The sequence below is a fragment of the Gopherus evgoodei genome, chromosome 2 (genome assembly GCF_007399415.2).
Source record: "Gopherus evgoodei ecotype Sinaloan lineage chromosome 2, rGopEvg1_v1.p, whole genome shotgun sequence".
NCBI lineage: Eukaryota > Metazoa > Chordata > Testudines > Testudinidae > Gopherus > Gopherus evgoodei.
In genome coordinates this window covers 221,505,508-221,528,060 of record NC_044323.1, presented here as the reverse complement: position 1 = coordinate 221,528,060, position 22,553 = coordinate 221,505,508, and the positions used below count along the sequence as shown (strand labels likewise).

Here is a 22,553-nt window from a genome sequence, read left to right as displayed (position 1 = left end):
TTAGCCCAGTGGGCAGGGTACTCTCCCATTTGAACAGGGATCAGCCATCTCTCAGGTGAGTGCCTTAACTACTAGGCTGTAGAATCATTCTAACTCTGTCACTGGCCCAATTAATATTTAGTTATTCAATTAAAGGGAAATTTCAGTAGGAGAGACTGATGGAGCCTCACATCCGACTACTCCATAGCCCAATGTTTAGGACACTCCCCTGAGAGATGGCTAATTCCTCTTCAACTCCCTTCTCTCCCTCAGGAGGAAGAGGGATTTGAACCATGGGTCTCCCACATTCTGGGTGAGTACCCTATCCCCTCCCAACATAGCTGTTTTGTGTGAACTCTCTTGAGGGTCGCTATCCCGTAGGCTGTCTCTGAGCATATTCAGATGCAAAAACACAGGCAATGAGTGAGTTTATGTGCCTACAGGGTTAGGCAGCAGCTGAGCAGAGTTTCATGGATCGTAGTTATGTCTAAAAAAGTATTTTTGTGGCTCACACCCTAGGTGTCCTTACTCCAGCAACTAGTGCTTGGCATTGAAGTATGCTCATTATACACTGACTGAAACTAGGGAAAGGTGAGTCTGTTCCACTTCCCATTATTCACTCTACCACTAATTCACTGGGTTAAATTTAGTGAAGTTACTTAAGGCTCAGTTTTGCCACCAATACTCCGTACAGTACTTTAATAGTACCTTATTGTACTAAAACCCCACTGTAGGAAAAGGCATTTCTCACAGATTAAGGTACTACACAAGGCAAATAAGGGTAGTAGAACTAGGCTCTTCATCTCTTTATGCTTCTGTTTTCCCATGTGTAAAATGGAGGCAATACTTATCCATATCTGTAAATCACTTTGGAACCTTAGATGAAAGGTTCTATTTAAAGCAAGCACATCATTATTACCTCCAGCAGCACAGAAGACGACTCCTCTAACTTCATTCAAAGGCACAGTTACACTATTACACCACGACTTCAAGCACAGAGACGATCCAGTTCCCCCTACAAATGTGCCTCCTTTTAAAATAGGTTGCCAACCCTCTAGAATTGTCCGGGAGTCTCCAGGAATTAAAGATTAATCTTTAATTAAAGTTTATGTCATATGATGAAAACTCCAGGAATACGTCCAATCAAAATTGGTGATCCTATTTTTAAACTGATGGTAGCCAATCACTCAAAGCCACATTTTCAGCATAGTGTGCAGGAAGTGCTGCATATATTAACTGGAATTGTATGATAACAGCAGTTGTGTAAGCTCAATGAAAACTTAACCCTCATTGTGCAGTTTACAAGATGATGATGATGACGCCTCAGCTTCATTCTATGCAGTGGCAGATTATCCTCTGTAATTGCCTCTATCTTAATTAGAAAATAAAATAGCTGTGGTTCATCATGAAAAAGTCATGAAACAGAGAAATTCTTGTAATTTATGCAGATCACTTATTTGCCACTGCATAACTCATCAGAATTAGTAATGTAATTAGAGTATTTTGGTTGTAATTGATGTTCCATTTAGCTTTGTTTAGAGCTAGCCATTCATAGGAGGCCATGATACGTAAACTTGAAAATTAGGTGTAAAATTTCTGAAGGATAGGTGATCAAAAACATCTATGTTTATAGAATCATAGAAATGTAGGGCTGGAAGGGACCTTGATATGTCATCAAGTCCAGCCCCCTACTCTGAGACATGATCAAGTAAATGTAGACCATTCCTGACAGCTTTTTCCAACCTGTTCATAAAAACCTCCAACAATGGGGATTTCACAGCCTCAGTTGGATGCCTATTACAGACATTAACTACCCTTATAGTGTTTCCTAATACCTAACCCTAACTCTCCCTTGCTATAGATTAAGTCCATTAGTTCTTGTGCTGCCTTCAGTGGACATGGAGAACAACTGATCAAGTCCTTAATATTTTTGTTATTTAAAACCATCCAATATCAAGAAGGATGCTGCCTTAATGATGTTTGTTTTTCCAGTAAACACAAGCTCTTAGTACTATGCTAGGGTGACCAGATGAGAGAGAAAATATCGGGACACATGGTGGAGGGGGTCCACTGGCGGAGCAAAAAAAAAGGTGAGTGCTGCTGGTTACTTTTCACAGGAAATTTCTGTAGATTTAAACATTTCCATGTATTTGTAATTCTTGTGGAAAAAACACTGGAGATGTTAGATTAAAAGAACAAAAGTTTTTAAAAAATATTTAAACAAAAATTGAAAAAATGTTGCTGAAAAGTTAAAAGAAACTGCCCCATCCATTTATATAGAAAATCTTGTTGTTTTCTGGTTTTTGGGTGACAAAATGGGAAATATAAGTTTCATTCTGGTCAAAAAATTATAATTGAAAAAGATTATGAAAAAGTTGGACTAGCTCTAACCATGACCCTGCTGTGGCTCTAAGCCAGCTCCAGCAGCTAGTGTGAAGTGGTATCAAAGAATGTATTGCTTCTTATTGACAGGTGTAGCACTGCTACTGTGTGCAGTCCCAGAGAAGCACTATGGGAAATTTTTCTTTAATAAAGTGGTAAGTTAAATCCTACCAGATAAATTACAAATGTTGGTAATAATTAGAGTGATTTAGGTGTATAGGCTATGTCCCTACTTCTCACTCACTATTACCAGTTGAAAAGGGAAACAAAGCTAAAAATAAAAGGAAAAAATAAACAGCAGTTGTGAGAAGGAGCCTCTCAGTCTGAGCAGTGGACCACCAGAAAAGCCCAGATAGTGTGTATTCACTGAAAAGATGAAGTGGCATTATTATTTCAACATTAAGAGTTGAACTCAGATAGCTATTTCAGCTAAAAAGAAAATTACACTTCTAACCCAAATAGTTATACCAGTTAAAAACCAAAAACAAACAAACCATCTGTTTGTTGACCAGGCTCTGCTGAACCAGTGATCACAATCAACTAACATGCTTGAAATTAATTTAAGTGAATATGACATGTTCAAATTCACATGAACATCAAGAATATTTTTATGTGCAATTGCATAGAAAACTTTGAAATTTTGTAGAATTGCTTCAAAAGAGAACCTGTTAACAGTCAGGTTTTGTTGGAAAGTCATTTTCTCCAAATATTTTTCTTGCTTCTACTAAATATTAAAATAGAATTAATGTTAAGGGTTGATTTACTACAGTGAGAGACACACCACAGTAAGGTTCTGTACAGCCTCTATTCTGCAAACGGGTTTGTCTAGATGGACAGCTCATGCACGGCAAGCTGGGGTGTAAATTTACAGCGCCCCAGGCTGATGCACACTAACTGACTGTGTGGACTCCATGACTGTGCACTAACAGTCCCCGAGTGCACTTTCATAGAATCATAGCATTTGAAAGGACCACAGGCATCATCTAGTAGTCTAACCTTCTGCCAGATGCAGGATTTGTTATCTAAGCCATCCGAGACAGATGGCTGTCCAGCCTCTTTTTGAAAATTTCTAGTGAAGGAGCTTCCACAACTTCCCTGGGCAGTCTGTTCTATTGTCCTACTGTTCTTACAGTTAGGAATTTTTTCCTGAGATTGAATCTAAATCTGCTATGCTATAGTTTGAACCCATTGCCTCTTGTCCTGCCCTCTATCACAAGAGAGAACAACTTTTCTCCATCTTTTTTATGGCAGCCTTTCAAGTATTTGAAAACTTCTATCATGTCCCCCCTTAATCTCCTCTTTTCCAAACTAAACATATCCAGTTCCTTCAGCCTTTGCCTATATAGCTTGCATTCCATCCCTTTGATCATCTTTCCCTCTGGATCTTTTCCAGTTTCTTCACATCCTTTCTATACATTGGTAACCAAAATTAGACACAGTACTCCAGCTGAGGCCTAACCAGTGCTGAATAGAGCGGTACTATCACAGCCATGACTTGCATGCTGTGCCGCTGTTAAGGCAACCTACAATTGCATTTGCTTTTTTTGCAGCGGCAGCATCACATTGCTTACTCATGTTGAGGTTGTGATTCACCACAACTCCCAGATCCTTTTCAGCAGTGCTGCTTCCAAGTCAGTTATTGCCCATTCTGTATTTGCACATTTGGTTTTTCTTCCCTAAGTATAACACCTTATATTTGTCTTCGTTGAATTTCATTTTCTTGTTTATAGCCTAGTTCTCCTATTTATCAAAATCCATGTGAATTTTAGCTCTGTCCTCCAAAGTGTTGACAACCCCGCCTAGCTTTGTATCATCTGCAAATTTGATCAGTATGCTCTCTATTCCTACATTCAAGCCATTAATAAAGATGTTAAACACTGAACCCATAACAAATCTCTGTGGAACCCCATTTGAGACTTTCCACCAATCTGACATCATTCCATTAATGGTCACTCTTTGTTTGTGGTTGTTTAACCAATTATGTATCCACAAAATGGTAGTTCCACAAAGCCCACATTTCTCCAGCTTAGTTATCAGAATGCATGTGGGACAGTGTCAAAAGTCTTGCTGAAGTCCAGGTATATTATATCCACTACATTCCCCCTGTCCACCAAACCAGATACCCTGTCAAAGAAGGAAATGAAGCTGGTTTGGCATGATTTGTTCTTAGTAAATCCATGCTGTCTGCTGGTGATTTACCCCCTTCATCCTTCAGGTATTCACAAACTGAATGTTTTATACATTGCTCTAGTTAGTAGCTTCCCAGGCATCAAAGTGAGGCTTATATGTCTATAGTTCCCCAGCTACTCCTTTTTCCCCTTTTAAAAGATGTTAGCCCTTTTCCAGTCTTCTAGGACCTCTCCTGTCATCCATGAGTTTGCAAATATTATTGCCAGTGGCTCCAAGAATTCTTCAGCTAATTCCTTCTGCACCCTGGGTGAATCGCATCAGGCCCTGCTGACTTGAATTCATTCAGATTAATCAGAAGATTGCTGATGTGATCCTGATCTGCATCCCTTCCTCTTTATTGTCTATGGTAACTTTGCTAGTCATCTGGCCATGTTATTTTTTGTATGAAGACTGATGCAAAATAGGCATTGTGCAGCTCTGCCTTCCTATCATCTTCTGTTACCAACTCACCTTCTCCATTGAGCAGTGGACCCACATTATCCTTGATCTTTCTGTTTGGTCTGACATGTTTGAAGAACCCCTTCTTGTTATCTTTAACATTTCTTGTCAGCTGTAACTCATTCTTTGCCTTGACTTTCCTGATTTTGTCACTATATGCTCACGCTATTCCTATGTATGCTTCCTTGGTGACGTGCCCCTCCTTTCATTTCCTGTATGTATCCCTTTTGGTTTTTAGGTAGCTCTTCTTATCTTTCCTCTGCATCAGAGTAGCTTAATGTTGATCCTCTAGTATTGTGTCTTTTAGGAACTGCCAACCTCGCTCGACTCCTTTTCTTCCTAATTGGCTTTTCCATGGGACTTTGCCTACTATTGGTTGGTTGAATCTGCCTTTCTGAAGTCTAGGGTCCTTGTTTTGCTGTTCTCATGTCCTCCTTTCCATAGGATCAGATCAGGATCACTTCCCTCCCAGGTTCCCAACCACTTTCACATTCTTAGTTAATTTATCCCTGTTGTGTTATCTGCACACTCTAGAGGGCACACACCTTTACCCAGTTCATAGGGCTCAAGGCATAACCCAGTTAATTTAGGCACCTTGCACCTTTTCCCAGATTCTAGGGCTCTAGGCGAAAGGCACACACTCTTACCCCATTTGTAGGGCTCAAGGCCACCCAGACCCAATTCTGAGGGTTCAGGGAGTAATCTGGTTCATTTAAGTACTCCCATTTCTCAGTTCCTAGGGCTCAGGGCATACTCTTCTGCAGGTCTGCGAGGTCTTTTATCAGTGAAAGAGCCTTACACAGTAATATCCTTAACTTCTATTTATTAACAGTTACCAAAACAGAATGCACACACTAAGCATACAATGCTCACCACTCCCAATAAAGCAGATGAACTTTTCCTAATGGCCAGTCAGATCATCCGGGGACTCCAGCTTCTGCGTGATATAGTTGGCAGGGTGTTGAGGTCTGGCAGCTCTGATCTTGGGGCTGTGTCCTGGAGTTAGGTTCCAAAGAACTTTATATAGTGAAACTTGAGTCCTGCTTAGCTGTACCTTAACCAATCATTTTACTAAAGTACTACAAAATAATTCTTTGACCAATCCTAACATATTGCAAAACAATTCTTTACCCAGTCATACCCCACCACCTTAGTTGATTTAAATCTTGCAAATTTAGTTATGCAACAGACAGTAATAATCAAAGAACCAAACAGAAACAATACAGATAAAAAATAAGGAAGTAGGGACCATAAAGGCAAAACAATAAAGTAGTGGAGATATCACAACCACAACGGTTGATAAGATCTTTCTTTAGTAGCATTCTGTCTGGCAGGGAATCGCTTAAGATGTTTAAAGAAAACTGTTTCTTTATCTGGTGGTGAGTGGGTACTATTAGTATAGGAGCGCCTTCTTAACAGCCTGATATTTAATTGTTTTAGTGTAATTTAGATGGAATGTGAGGATGTGACTTTCTGCTTCTTGGCTCATGGCTGCTGGTGTCCTAATGTGACTGCAGAAAAAAGGCCTCAGACCTTACAGTTGGTCAAGATCAGATAAAAAAATTGATGACTCCCTAGTTGTTTCCTCAACTCTGAATCAGAAAGTAATCCCCTACACATGCTAAGAATTTGCAGGACATATTATGTTTTGCTGTAATAGTCTTCCAATGGATATCAGAGAAGTTAAAATCCCCCATTAATACTAGCTCATGTGTGCTAGCTAATCTTGTTATCTGCTTGTAGAATGACTCATCCACTTTCTGTTCCTGATTTGGTGGTCTATAATAGAACCCCATGATAACATTGCTACTGTCCTTTCCCCTTTTTATCCTCATCTAAAGACTCTCAGTAGATCTGTCACTCACTTCCTCTTGGGCCTTGGACCAAGTGTATACATTCTTATGTATAGCACACCACCACCTCCTTCTTTCCCATACCTATCCTTTCAGAACAATCTGTACCACTCAATGCTGGTACTCCAATCCTGGGAGTTGTCCCACCAAGTCTCTGTAATGCCAATTAAGTCATTTTCTTTGTATACCATTACTTCCTGTTCATCCTGCTTGTTCCCCATATTCATTACATTTGTACACAGGCATCAAAGATATTTTGTAGCTTGTCCTGTTGCTTTTCTTCTTGCCTTTTTAATGTAGTTGTGTTTTCTAGTCCCTTCTCCAGAAATTAGCCTCTTCCCCTTGTCCTCATTAGTTGAGGCTAGATGTGCATTGGTCGGATTTTTGTCACCATCCCTCATAGGACCTAGCTTAAATTCTCCTTATCAGGTTAGCCAGACCATGTTCAAAGATACTCTTCCCAGTATTTGATAGATGGAGCCCATGCCAGCACAGTAATCCCCTTTCCTGGAACATGAACTCCTTGTTTAAGCAGCCAAGCTCTCTTGACGATACCACCTGCGTAGCCACACATTTACTTCCGTGATTTAATGGTCCTTGCCCAGATCTTCTCCTTCAACAAGGAAAGTGGATGAGACACCACTTGCACTCCAAACTCTTTTATCTTTCTTCCCAGAACCACGTGGTCTGCAGTGATCTGTTCAAGGTCATTCTTGGCAGTATCGTTGGTGTCCAGTTGGATAAATAGGAAGGGGTAGCAGTCTGAGGGCTTGATGAGTCTCAGTCACATCCTGAATTCTAGCTCCAGGCAAGCAGCACCCTTCTCAGAATTCCCAGTCTTGACAGCAGATGGATGACTCTCCCCCTTAGGAGAGAGTCCCGACCACCACTATCCTTCTCGTCCTCTTGGGAGTGGGGGTTGTGGAACCCCTATCTCTAGGACAATGCGTTCCATGCCTTCTGGTCGACATGGTCTCCTGATCCCTTCCCTCAGATGATGCTTCCAAGGCATTCTCAGCAGTAGTAGCCTGAAAGCAGTTGCTTACTTCTATCTGTGTTGGGGATATATTGATTCTCCTCCTTATTCTTCTAGAGGACACATGCTGCCAACTTTCTTCCTTGTTCTCCAGTCCCTCCTGCAATGCCCTCTCTGATTCTTCAGCAGGCTGTGCCTGAAGTAACAAATCCTGATTTCTATCAAAAAAAGTCTTCATTTTCTCTGGTGCAGTGCAAGGTCGATACATGGTCTCTCTACTTTTTTAACCTTTCCTTACAGTATGGAGACCAGCTTTTACTTCATACAGAGTCACTTCTGTCCTCCGGAAGAAAGACAAACATAATCTACTCCCAATGAGAAATTTACACTCCAGTTTTTTGTGCACCAACTCTCCATCTAGACTGGCCTTAGGCACATATTTAACTGTACATGCCATGAGTAGATCTGTCAAAGTTAACAGGGTGACTCCCAATGCATAAGGTTAAGCACAGGTGTAAGTCTTTACAGGATTGGGACATAGGTGTGAAAGGCCCATTAGAATCAGTGGAATTCTGCTGCACTAGCTCTTACTCTGTGTTAGATTAAATAATCAAGAAGCCCATCAGTAGAATTATAATTAACTGGTTTTTCTGTGAAACACCTTTTTTGTTTGTTTTTCCTATTACTGAATATCTGCTCAAATCTAAATGCATAGCAAGCCTCTTTGAGAATAATTTTTTTTTACATATTACTTAACTGCCTGTCACCAATTCTCTACCTGTTTCTATATGTGTCAATTTATTGCACATAATGTCATCATGTTAAAATTAAAAAAAAAAAGAAGTCTGAAAAAATTCACATCAGACTAAGGTTGGAACCTATTCAAACCAGACCCAGAAGATTGCTGGGCTGTTTACTTTATTTTCCAGAGTGACATTTATGTAATGTTTTGGGAGCAGAAAACGAATCTTCCTTCTAGAGGTTCATGTATCAAGCGTAAGCATAAAATTAACTGAAATTTTTATAATACAAATTATTTAATGCTATTCTATTATCCCAGTGAAACTGAAAGTATAAATCTTTAATTTTGACTTAACTTTTTGCAATAAAATGAATGCTGTGATTCTTGGTGCATTGTAGAGACTTTAAAGTGTAACCCTTCTGCCCCTCTGAGTTGGCAGCAACAAGGGCCGGGTTCAGTATCCAGGGGTTCCGTTTCAATAACCCAATTCCAAACCAGCTCGAGCCCCCACCCAGTGACCTGGGAAAATCTTACACACACCCCTAGGCGCCTCAAAGAGGCAATGCTTCCCCTCTCGCAAGCACAGAGTCTTGGTGTAGCAGAAAAGATTTAATACATGAGATAAACAACAAACACTAAATTGGGAAAAACACCTCTACTAGAGTTCATAGACCAAACCGTGAGCCAAGACCCACCCCAGGAAATTGAGCTGTGTCCTCTTTCCTGGGCTCTTGAGTCCAGCAACCCCCAAATCACCCACAGTCCCAAAAGTCTCTGTCCTGGGTCAGTGCAGCCCCAAAGTTCGAGAGTCTATCTACAGAGGCCTCCCCCCCCCAGCCTGGTAGAAAGGGGCACCTTATGTGGTCCGGGGCCAACTGCCCTGCCTCTCTGTGGATTCTGCTCCCGCCTTCTCCACGAACTGCTGCGCTTTACCAGCCGCTCCACTCTGCTCCTCCAGCCATTCTCAGAAACTGCTCCGCTCCGCCAGCTGCTCTGCTCCACTAGCTGCCCTGTGAGCTGCTCCAGTTGTCCCTGCAAACTGCTCAGCTCTGCTCGCTCTGTGGGCTGCTCCACCCGTCTCACAGCTACTCCGCTCTGCCAGCCGCTCCGCTGCCACCAGCTGTCCCATGATCCGCTCCAGCCATCCCCACAAACTGCTCCACTCCGCCAACAGCTCTGTTGCACAGTATAGCTTTGGGCTCCCCACTAGTTAGCACTGTACTCAGTGCTCTCAGCTCAGTGATTTTAGCTTTTTAGTGATTTTCAGCTCTTAGTGATTCCAGCTCATAGTAGGGGAGCCCCAGTGCTAGTGCACCATTAGCCCAAAGTGATTTCAGCTCAGTCACCTGTATCTGGATTCTTAAGGAAATAAAAAAATCATCTCTGACATTCCACAGTGGAGAGTGGAGGAGGTGCAACTGGTGCTTCTAGCTCCACAAGGACACTGCACCACCAGGCACAGATACCTGTTCCCAACCTCTCTCAATTCTCTGGGTTTTGGAACCCATGTCCCATGTCTAGCCAGTACCACCAACTGAGGGTGAGCAATTTGTCACCAAGCAATCCCACAGCTTGGGAGTCTGGGATAGGGTGGGCGTACCTATGCAAATACACTCTCTGAACTTCTTTCCACCAGATGTCAGTGTAGAGCTTATCCTGACTCTGCTTACAAAAGGAATGGTCAGGAGTTTCACATAACTCTAAATTTAAGCAGAACTAGGGGAAAATTATGAGAAACTTTTTGCCAGTTTTTTGTGGGTGTAGCAGACCCAGTCTTACATATGTGCTTGTATGTGAAATATATACATGGAGATGAGGCCAAAACATTGCATATATCAGCATTCAAAAAACTTCAGTCACAAAATTCCCTTTTGTGAATCTTCAGAAACCTGGAAGAGGCAGTGCCTCTCAAAAATCACATATTGATTACAAACCAGGAGTTTTTATTTCACTTTTGCCACTTACCAGCATTAATAAGAGGTTGATCTTATATAGAATTTTACAAATATTAAGTATCATTACGCCTATTTTATAGCTGGAAAAACTGAGATTAAATTATTGTAATTGCCATAACCATGATTATATAGCAAGTCAGTATTTAGACTAGGATTAGACCTGACATATCCTTACTCCAAGCCTGGTGCCTACTCTATTATACCACAGGGCCCAGAAGCAAATAACCTTTCATATCCTAAGTTTTCAAATCTTCAAAATTGGAATCAGTGGTACATACTTGGGGTATGGACATCTTAAACACGACATATTTTCTGATTTTTGTCTGTGTTATGTATTGCTGTTGTCTTTGCATTCAGCTCCAATAACTTCCTCCTCCATGCTAGCATGCCAACAGAGGGGTCATTGAGAGCGCAGGAGAGACAGGCTCCCTGCTTTCAGTTCCTGTGCCTGGCCCATCCCGGTACAGAGCAGTTGGAAGTATCTGTTTCAAGGAAAGTCCAGCTTTGCCCCGTAGTCCGTGCTAGAGCATCCTCTGTTGCTTTCTGGGAATGGTGCATGGGCAATAGAGTTGGTAAGAAATTTTTCTGATGGAACAGTTTTCTGTTGGAAAATGCTGATGCTTCAAAATTGAAACATTCTGGGGGAACATCTCAAATTTCAACAAATTTCTGACAGATGCCTGGCAGGTTTCCAACAGAAACCTTCCTGGTTTCCGGCCTGCCTCCCTCCCTGACTCCTCAATAGCCTTCAGTGTGGCAGCCTGCCAAATTTGGGCAGATTTACAGCAAAAAGGTAAAAGGCACATCCCTGGCACAAATGCTACCCCACTGTAAAAATTCAAGTCCCTGCTGCAAAGCATGGAGGTGCTAGAGCTTTTTAAAGAAAACATCACCAAAATTTTACATGAGCACATTAATGTATTTTCCCCTAGCCTCATTCTTAGACACAACTACATCGTTTTGGTTGAAATTTTCTAGAATAATTCAGCCTGAGGCAGACACCTAGCATGTAAAATTTCAGCCTGAACTGTTAAAGGTAGGCAACTGAGAACACAGTGTTGTAATGGGAAGGCAACCTTAATAATAGGCGGCACTACCAGTCCTACCTACAGTATCCTGACTGGAGGCTCTTTTATTATTCTACATTCAATACTGTATGTCCACCGTATGCCCTTAAAATGACAGGAAACACTAGTCAGCTTTGGGCCTTCAAATGCTAATAGGCGGTGATGTGAAGATTATGATGATACAATGACTACAATGTGCAATAAAATAGAGCTAAGACAACAAGAATGTTTGTAAGTGGGAGTGGGAAAGGGAGATTAATTAATTAACTTTAATTAGAATATCCAAATTACACATACATCACTGTTATAACTAGAGTAACTTAACCCACATAGGGTAAAGTTTTCAGTGCAGTGCCTAATGAATTAAGTGGTTACTCCTTTTATTGTTAATAAAGTTGCCTGCTTGCTTCCTCGTCTGTCTTATAATTAGGGCCCCACAAAATTCACAGCCATAAAAAATGCATCATGGACTGTGAAATCTGGTCTCCCCCTGTGAAATCTGTCTTTTATGTGCTTTTGCCCTAGACTATACAGATTTTACAGGGAAGACCAGCGTTTCTCAAATTGGGGTCCTGACCCAAAAGTGAATTGCAGGGGGTGGTGGCAAGGTTATTTTAGAGGGGTTGCGGTATTGCCTCCCGTATTTCTGCATTGCCATCAGAGCTGGGTGGCTGGAGAGCGGGGGCTGGTGGCCGGGCGCTCAGCTCTGCAGTGACTCGCCAGCAGCAGCGAAGTAAGGGTGACGATACCATACCAGGCCACCCTTTCTTCTGTGCTGCTGCCTTCAGAGTTGGGCAGCCAGAAAGTGGCAGCTGCTGACTGCGGGCCCAGCTCTACAGACAGCATCACAGAGGTAAGGGTGGCAATACCATACCATGCCGCCCTTACTTCTGCGCTGCTGCTGGCAGCAGCTCTGCCTCCAGAGCTGGGATCCCAACCAGCAGCTGCTGCTCTCCAGCTACCCAGCTCTGAAGGTGGCGCCGCCACCAGCAGCAGCACAGAAGTAAGGGTAGCAGTACTGCAACCCTCCCCCCCCACAATTTCTTTTTGGGTCAGGACCCCTACAATTACAGCACGGAAATTTCAGATTTAAATAGTAAATTTCATTATTTCAGCTATTTTTAAAATCCTATGACTGTGACATTGACCAAAATGGATCATGAATTTGGTGGTAGAGCCCCACCTATAATAAATAATGGTAGCATCTCTTAGCCATACTAAGAATCTGTACAAAAAAAGATGCCCTATTTTTCCATTTTTTCCATTCTGCTTTAATAAGAAATTAATGTCAGCTATTATTTCCCCTCAAAGTACTTTACTTTATTCTGTTTAGGGGGAAAAATGGGTTGGATTAAACCAGGGGTGGGCAAACTATGGCCCGCGGACTGCATCCAGCCTGTCAGACCTTTTAATCCGGCCCTGGAGCTTCTGCTGTGGAGCGGGTTGAGGGCTTGCCCCACTCTGCACAGCTCCTGGAAGCAGTACCATGTCCACCCTCCGGCTCATATGCGTAGAAGCAGCCCCAGGGCTCCACACGCTGCCCCCACCTCAAGCGCTGGCTCCGCGGCTCCCATTGGCTGAGAACTGTGGCCAATGGGAGCTACAGGGGTGGCACTGCGGATGAGGCAGCACATAGAGCCGCCTGGCCGGCGCCATGCCTCCACATAGGAGCCAGAGGAGGGGACATGCTGCTGCTTTCGGGAGCTGCTTGAGATAAGTGCTGCCCGGAGTCTGCACCCATGACCTCCTTCTCTGCCCCAACCCCCTCCTCTGGCCCTGATCCCCCTCCCACCCACCAAACCCCTCAGTCCCAGCCTGGAGCATCCTCCCCCACACCCCAACCCCCTTCTCCAGCCAGGAGCCCCCCCCCAATCCCTCATTTCTGGCCCCACCCTGGAACCCACACCCCCAGTCCAGAGCCTGTACCCCCCTCACACACCAACCCCCTGCTTCAACTCAGAGCCCCTTCCCATACTCCAAACCCCTCTTCTCCACCTCCAGCCCCCTCGTTCACCCCAAACCTCTCATCTCTTGCCCCACCCCCGAGCCCGCACTTCCAGTGGGAGCCATCACCCCTCTCCCGCATCCCAACCCCCTGCCCTAATCTGGAGCCCCCTCTCTCACCCTGAACTCCTCATTTCTGGTCCCACCTCAGAGCCCGCACCCCCCAGCTGGAGCCCTCACCCCCTCCCACACTCCAACCCCCTATTTTGTGAGCATTCATGGCCCACCATACAATTTCCATACCCAGCAGTGGTCCTCAGGCCAAAAAAGTTTGTCCACCCCTGGATTAAACAGACAGAAAATAATTACATAACCAGATTTGAAAATCTGAATCTAGATATAAGCAGGTCCATTGACACCTGTGAGACCTGGCTTTATGAAGAGATTGGGGAGTTGCAGTTTCTGGACTAGTAGCACACTGAGAAGAGGCGGATGCACACATTACCAGGATTGCATCTTGTACAGCTTATTCTTAAAGTCATTTTGTTGGCTGTATTGGAACTTTGTTCCTCTACCTCCAAGTATTGTGTTGGGTTGCAGGATTAGTCCCTATTGTGTAGGGAGGGAAGAGGTGGAAACCAGCATATTTGTACCCTGGAGTTTATGCTAGACTAGATTGAGTGAAATTTTATGCATTTAAATTTGCCTTTATAAGTGGAAGATTAAAACGGCTTTATCCTTTTTCTATAGACATTAATAGCAAGATATCTGGTGACTGCTGCTGTTGGGGTAGAAGTTTGGCACAAGCCTTTCCTATTTGGTTATTACATTACAGCTATATTAGTAATCTTGCTGATAGGTAAGTCTCCAGAGCTGTGAAAATCTAAATGGTTTTTCATAGCCTATTTGCTTCTTTTTCTTTCTAATTATTTTTCTCTTCTTACATATTTGTTATCTGCCACTGAAAGAGATGTGTTTAGACTGATTTAATAAGGTCAATAATGTAGTGATTTAGAGAATCTCCCACAGAGAAATGGAAAATATTGGAAATATTTCCTCTTCACGTTCATACTTTCTGATGCTCACTGACTCACAACTGACAAACAGAAGAACCTGAGTTAATCAAGGGGTCTAATTCTTTTTGCTGCTTGGTTGACAGATTTCCAAAGATTCAAGTGTAGTTAATGTCACACAAGTAAGATTGCTGTCATTATTTGAGTGGTGGAGGAGGAGAGACACATGGAATATGTATGTTTATTAGTATGAGTTTGACCCTTCTAATCCATAATACAATAGGTTCTTAGGACAAGATCCTCAAAGGTATTTAATCTCCTAACTTCTATTGATTTCAACCAACATTCAAATCCTAACTAGCGTTGAGAATTTGGGCCTTAGATACTATTGGTACAAAGTGATGTGGTGGAAAGAATGAAGGCTTTTATTGTTTAAATAATGTTAGGAGACAAAACTGTAAACCTGACTAGCAGGCTATTCAGTTTTTAAAGTATTTGTAGTACCGAAATGCTAAAGAGTTGCATTTCCTCCTACTAGCTGATGTTTAGCATTACTTCCTATCTGATGGAATCACTTTTCTTTCTAGATTCTGATATAAGCACTAAAAACTTCCTAAGCCAGGAAACAGACAGCATTATAGTTGGAAAGAGAACAGCAGTAGTTTGATCTGTTAACATGGAATCAGGAATGTGTCTGAAATAACATTCCAGCTAAATCCTGGAAGATAAGAAATTAACATGCAAATTTTGATATCTTGATGTATTAGATTATATTTGTAATGAATTTAATTATCTAGAGAAAAGACAGGAAAAGGAGAAGTTGGTCTAATACACTATTTAACACATGCAGTATGGAAATAATTCTTAGGAAACATTTGCACTCTTTGAGCCAAATTAAGCTCTTGGGTATGTGTTTTTATCACCCATTGTCTTCCCTAGAAGCTGCACAAATGTGTTTGAGGAGATAATTTAATTGTGCCTATTAAATTCACACTCTCTCCCTTTCCCACCCCCCCTCTTACAAACCATTAAAAGCTACTACCTTCAGCTTCAATTGTACCTTCCAGGAATTCACAGATTATAAGGAAATAGAGCTATTTGAAGGACCCTATATATAGGCATAATTTTTAGAAGGAATATGTACAGGATGTGTTTTTGTTTCCTCTCTTGATTTATCTTCAATGTAAAATCTTATGACGGCAGCCAGAATTGTATAATCCTTTGTATTTCAGGTCCACAATATGCCCATTTTGTGCTCTTTGGAGAAAAAAGTGTGAAATAGAACATGCCACAGTAATATCCCATGAATTTGTCAACATATTTTATGTGGGGATGCGCTTAAAATGCCATCTGGTGGCTGGAACTGGGAAAATAGGGAGATATTGAATGATTTGTGTACAAGTTCGAGCATCATAGGCACTCCGAGAAGATCAATGCCCACTTGTCCAGAAGTTCGCTATGTGATGATGCGATATGTGATCCTGAACTAGTCAATTGAGTGCAATCTTCCTTTACCAAGCACCTGTCTTCCCTTGTTCTTGTCTTTAAGGCATGTGACAACAGTTTAAGGAGAAAAGTAATGACCTTCCTTGGGCTTGACAAGCCATGGATGAAGCTTTAGTTCACACTGTTCAACATATTAAGAAGATTTGTGGAAGGGAGGCTTGTTAAAGCTTTAAAATCCCCAGAAGCAAGAAGCCTCTCCTCACTTGCACTCAACCCAAAACCACCTCAAAGCAAAGCTCAATAATATCACTTAAGAGTTGCTAGGCTCTGTTTATATATTGCGTGCTAGTCAGGCAACGGTGATATGAATGGATTCTTGAAGCAAGAGAACTGAATGTTCTTTCCATCATTGTCTTGAGTAGTTTACACCTATCTAAGAACCCAGAGAGGCTTTTAAAATGTCATCCGTCACACAGTGGTTACAATGCCCTTAGTTGGACAGGTTTCATGGCTGGCATATATATATATGACTGTTTTTAACTGTGAGAACACCCCCAAATGAACTATATTAATTGGCTCAGTTATTACTGTTTTCACAGCCCCTGTAACTTTATTGAAATAGGTCTTCAATTTTGTTTTTAGAGGGCAGATGAGAGTCTCCTTGGAATTGACGCTGGGCTAGAAAGCATTTAATCAATGTCACAAGTTTGAATCTGCGTTCAGTAATAGAGACCAGAAGTGGTTACTGTTTGATAGCTGTTCATCAGCTTATGTGCAATGAGTAGGTTCAGTTCAGTTTGTAATGGTAGTCTGAGATCCGTAGCACCATATCCATTTTGCTCTGTGCCAGGGTTCCTAAAAATAGTGACAGTCTCAGACATGCTAAGGGATGAACAGACAGAGAGACTAACCTACCTTCTCACTCGGAGGTTGTTTCCCCAGATTAGTTGATAGTGTGGGGAAGCCTGAACTGCAAGTGCATTTTATAGAACTGGTTTCATATTTTATATCAGAGAATCCACTCTCTTGCAATTCAGTGCCTTTCGTGAGCACTTATAAATAGGGGAAAAAAAAGAGTAATACAACAGGACACTGACACTTATGAGTTTGTTTCCAAGGCCCCCAATTAAATCATAATGGGGCATCACATAACCATTTGGTGGCTTTTATTAATCACTGTTGGCACTTTAACAATGAGCCTGTATCTGCTTGATCAATACTTGGCAAAGTATCTGAATGCAGTTTCATTCTCTCCCCCCTTCCCCCCTCCCCCAGTACAGAAGCACAGCTGCCGGGCTGTCAAGTTTTTGGACAAGCAACTTAGAAGAGCAAGAGTAGGGTTTGCAAACGTCTCTAATGGATTTTCAGCAATTGGAGTCCCTCAGTCAGAACCTAATGGTGAATTTCACTCAACACATTCTCAATAGATGTTGTAGTTTTACTGAGTGAGGCTCATGTACTCTCATTACCAGGATTGAGTGTGCCTAAGATTTACAAAAACAACAGTAAAACAAAGTGTTAGATCTGCAGGGCTAGGACACAGTCTTCCTTACTTTCATGTGAATCACCTTGCATGCTGTGAGTGCATCTAGGAAATCCAGGGTCAGATACACTGGATAGAAATCTCACTAGAGTCCCAGGTTAAGCAGATAAACCACTCCAGAGTATTTTATAGTATTTCTTCTGCCACGTGAACACGCCCACAAGACTTTCATGAGTCCTGGCCACATTTTTATCATGAAGCTCAAATCCTTAAACCCCAAAACAAACTCTCAGCTACACGCCAAACAAAATAAACAGGACAACTCTTCTGTCTACAGATCTCCCTGTCCCGATATCTAGACAGCAAATGCCTTTTCTATCATAGTATGAGAGAAGCCCAGTCCCTTTTAGAAGTTCAGACGCTAAGTAGACTCAGCTGGACCTAATTACCTCAACCCGCAAGGCCCTGAAAGCCATGTGAGGATTAACCACAATTGTCTCTCAACACTCACTGGCTCAGTAGGATCTCCCATAGGATCACATTCGGACAGGGTGTGTCATAACTGATCCAGACACCCCAAATAAACAATGCATAGTATATAGGGCAGATATTGATATGAACATTTTTAGAAAAACATATCTTTTCACACAATTATTTCCCAAGTGAATTTGGTACCTTAAATTAATCCAAAAAGCTACCATACATTTTTTGCTCACTTGCAAGCAAAAAAATTACTTTTGACTGCACAGAAAGAAATGCTTTCCTTTCCCCACACCCCACAATATTAATCAAAATCAGAGGTTATAAAATTGTTCTTGTGCTTGAGATCCATTAGACCTTACAGTGGGTTCATTGTATTTCATCGGAGCAGTTCTAAGTGCACAATAGAAAGGCTGTTCTATAATCCAAGCATTGTTGCATGTTTCAAACCTTTGGGATTGGTCAGTAAGGATGGGATCCACAAATTGATTTAGGCACCTAATCCCAGACGTAGGTGCCTAAGTTCCCCTTTGACTCTACTGCAATCCACAAAACTCCACTGAACACTGTGGGCACCTAAACCCATTCGATGCCTAAGTTTTTTAGAGTAAAAAGTTTCCTCAGAATCTAAGTTTCTGTCTCTAAGCATGCGCACTGCTGATTCCCTTTAGGCATCTGGACACCTATCTCCCACCTAAGTCCTGAAGCAATTTGAGAACCAGGGGAGGATAGCCATTCAGCCATTTAAGTTGTGTGTGGGGCCTGATCTGGAAGGAGTTCTCAGAGGCTGCCTTTTGGATCAAGGCCCATTCTAAATCTGGCTGGAAGAGGAGGTGCCTACCTTATAACTTTTTGCCCAGGGGCTACAGCACTCATCTCGGTTGTTGGAGACCCAGGTTCAATTTCCCCCTGTCTGCCAGAGGAGGGAGATATGGGGTCTTCCATCTCTCAGGAGCAGGGCCGGCTCCAGTTTTTTTGCTGCCCCAAGCGTCAAAGTGAGAGGAAAAAAAAAAAAAGCTAAACTCTCAGGGCCTTGTGCTGATCAGCTAGAGGGATTGCTTTAGAATGAGGCAATGTGTTCTCTCTGCCACTGCCTCTAGAATGCCCCCAGCTTTTGTCCGCTTCAAGAGTGAGAACTCAGATCTCTTGCATAGTCAAAGTAAACACATTTCAAATGGTAACTGAGGGAGGAGAGAGAGTGCTTTTTTATTTGCATATACTGCTAATATAAATTTTCCATACATATTGGTAACTCATTTCATAATGATTTCCTGTACTTCCTACTGCAAAACAGCCAATCATTCTGAATAGTCATTAGGTAATGTTAAGGGATATACTTTCAAACCTGTACAGTTTACTTAGACTTTGGCTCAATTAGGATTTTAAGGTGTGATATTAGCATGTGGTAGCTAATATATTCACCAGCTTAGTACATGTGAAAGTGTTGTTATGATGGAGGCTGGGTGAAACCCTATTGAAGCTGATGTGGCTAGCCACAATTCATTCAGGATAGATGTAAGAAACAGGTAAGATCCTTTTTGGAGAAACTATAGGAACAACTGCCCAAAACACAGGCTACATGCTCAGCTGGACAGAAGCCGAGCTATATGTGTTTAGAGTTTCTCTGGGGGCTTAGGGAGATATAGGGGGGGAAAGGTAATGTTTTGTAGAGCTGTGCATGAGGAGACACACCAGAGAAGCAGCCAGCAAGAGAAACACTAGTAACATGGTTCAGAGAAATGCAAGAAGGAGAGCTTTTGGGTCAGAGTGCTAGCTGAAAAGAGGCTTGGAATTGTTAGCAAAGAAACTCCTGCCTGTTTGATTCCTACAGTGTTAAGGGAAACAGGATTTTGTGTACATTGTTTGTAAATAAAGAGGATTACCTTAAAGAAATACAAGTCTCCATCATTAACTTCTCCTCCTAACTCAGACAACCCAGAAGATCATGAACATTGGCTAACGACTTGATTCAAAAGGGATAGCAATGTATACTGTACTATATGGAGCTATCTTATGGTAGATTTCTACAGTGGGTTAGCATGTAGCCTTGCCATGACAATGTCTTAGGTGGTAAATATGGATGCAAACTCACTGTGAATCCAAAACACATGCATGCAAATGTTAGAGTCTTTGTGCATGCAGATAGCATGCATGCTTTGCACAACTATCCTGTCTCCATGTAAAATCAGATGTCTTGTACATGCAAATTCATGCTGTAGTGGTATGCTTGAATATGTATTTGTTTGCTTAAATTTGCATATTTCAGACATGTTAAGTTTGTAAATTCTAAATTTTTCTTCAATTGATTCTTTTCAGTTCATAAGTGGTGCAAACTTTTACATTTTTAATAATAAAATACTGATTGTGTAGTCAGCAAGCAGCTCATTATGTAATAATTTGTTTGCCCCGCCACTCAGTGGAATTAGAAATTAAATGAAAATAAAAAAGTTCCTTTTTCCAGAAACACATAACAGTGAGAATCAGTCCTGTTCTATGAACAGCCACTTCTCCAGCTACCAGTGCCTCTGAATGTTAAAAGTTTAACAAGGGCGTATTAAATATTAAATACAGTGAAATTTTTCCCCAACAGTCTGGCGTCTCTAAAATGCGGAATATGGGGTAGGGAGGGGTTTTCTAGGCTCTGAGATGCCAAACTTTGCTAAGTAATTTTTCCAGGTGCTAGGTATAAATGAATCATTTTTAAAGTTGACTCTTCAGCAGCCATTGAATATAGGGTTATCAATCTAGAGAGTGAAAGGGGAACTATTGTGGTGATGAAATGGGCCAGTTATGGCACATCTACACTGCAAACAAATAAACCAACCAACCAACCTTATGGCAGTGAGTCTCAGAGCCTGGGGCAACTGACTTGGACTCATGCTACCAGGCTGGAAATAGCAGCATAGACATTCCCATGTGGACTGGAGCCTGCACTCTGAGAACCTCTTCCCTTGCTGGGTTTCAGAGCCCAGGCTCCAGCCCAAATGGGAACATCTACACTGCTATTTTTAGCCCAGTAGCACAAGCCCCTCGAGCCTGAGTCAGTTGACCTGTGCTCTGAGACCCGCTGCTGTGTTTTGTTTTGTTTTCTGAAGTATAGATGTAACCTTAGGATCACTGTCATTTGAGCAACTGAGAATTGGTCTCTATAATATTAGTGATGCAGGTTGAAATGCTACAAAACTGCCAAGCATTTAAGGGCTCAGTTCAGTCAGAATTAACTCTTAGGCTTTGTCTACACTGGCAACTGAACAACAAAATTTTTGTCCTTCAGAGGTATTAAAACACACACACACACACACACACACACACACACACACACACACACACACACACACACACACACACACACGAAAGACAAAAGTTTTGTTGATGAAAAGCACCGGTGTGAACAGCGCTTTGCCAGCAGGAGCGCTCTCTTGCCAACAAAGCTACAGCCGCTCGTTGGGGGGTGGAAGTTTTTTGTCGGTGGAAGAGCTCTCTCCTGCTGACAAAGAGCAGCTACACTGTGCACCTTTTAGTGGCACTTCTGTAGCCGCACAGCTGCCACTAAAAGGCGCATAGTGTAGACAAAGCCTTAGCTTCTGCTTTATGCAAAGAATTGCCCAGCCCTATTCCCTGTCTCCCTTTTCTTCCCCCTCACCCTGCTGCCGAAATGGGGGAAGTTTCCCTTTTCAGATGGAAAGTGTTTAGAAACCAAATTTTATCTGAAAGAATGACATTGGTTTGAAGTACAACAGTGGCTTAAAAATGACAGCAACAGTGTAGCGTGGCAGGTCTCATTGCTGAACTTGTTCTCACAATCTGGAGGAGATTGGTGACCTTCTGGGCATGGCCGAAGGCTCTTTAAACAAGTGTTACGTAATTATCATTAGACAAAGGTGAAAGGCTTATACACGGCACAAAATGAGTCAGTGATTTTATTAAGTCATCCTTTAAGATGACAGATATTTGTTTTTAATTTTCCATAAAGTGTACATATGCTATGGCAACATCTGCTGTAGAAATAGTCACATAAGTAACTAACAAACACTTTGTTGTGTTAGGATAAGGATTGAATTCAAAAGCCCTAAACAAGAGTTTGAGGTGTTAGAATTGCCACTGCAGCTGCCTCTTTGATAACGGAAAACTTGGATCTCAAAAATAGCTTTGGAAATTCAAAAGGTGTCTTTGTTCCTAATGTGCCTTTGTCCTTTATTATTTCCTGACATGACCAACATGATTACTGATACAAATACATTTTAACTGCCTATTTTACGTGTCTAAAAGAGGTTTGGATAATCTTGTCGCTAAAGCCCAGGATTGGGACTTGGGGATTCTATTCCCATCTTGCCACTGGATTTCCCTGTGTTACTCTGTGTCACCTATCTGTGACACAATTTCCTCACTGTAAAATAGAGATAATTTCTCACAGTGGTGTTTTGAGATGTAGCTCAGAAACAGACTGGGTTGAGAAGTGGTAAGGATTTTTTGTGTAAACAAAAAGCTTGACTAGTTCTGTTCACTTCAGAATGAAGTCGTTGTAGAAGTGCACAGCATTCATATTCACACTCAGATTTTGCATTACTTTATGTTCTAATTTTTTGTAGTTAGATTTTTTAAAAA

General features: G+C 41.9%; 1 pseudogene; it reads left to right on the top strand.

Moving 5' to 3' along the window:
• Window positions 1–22,553, top strand: part of LOC115645045 — an 88,733-nt pseudogene that overhangs the window by 46,824 nt on the left and 19,356 nt on the right.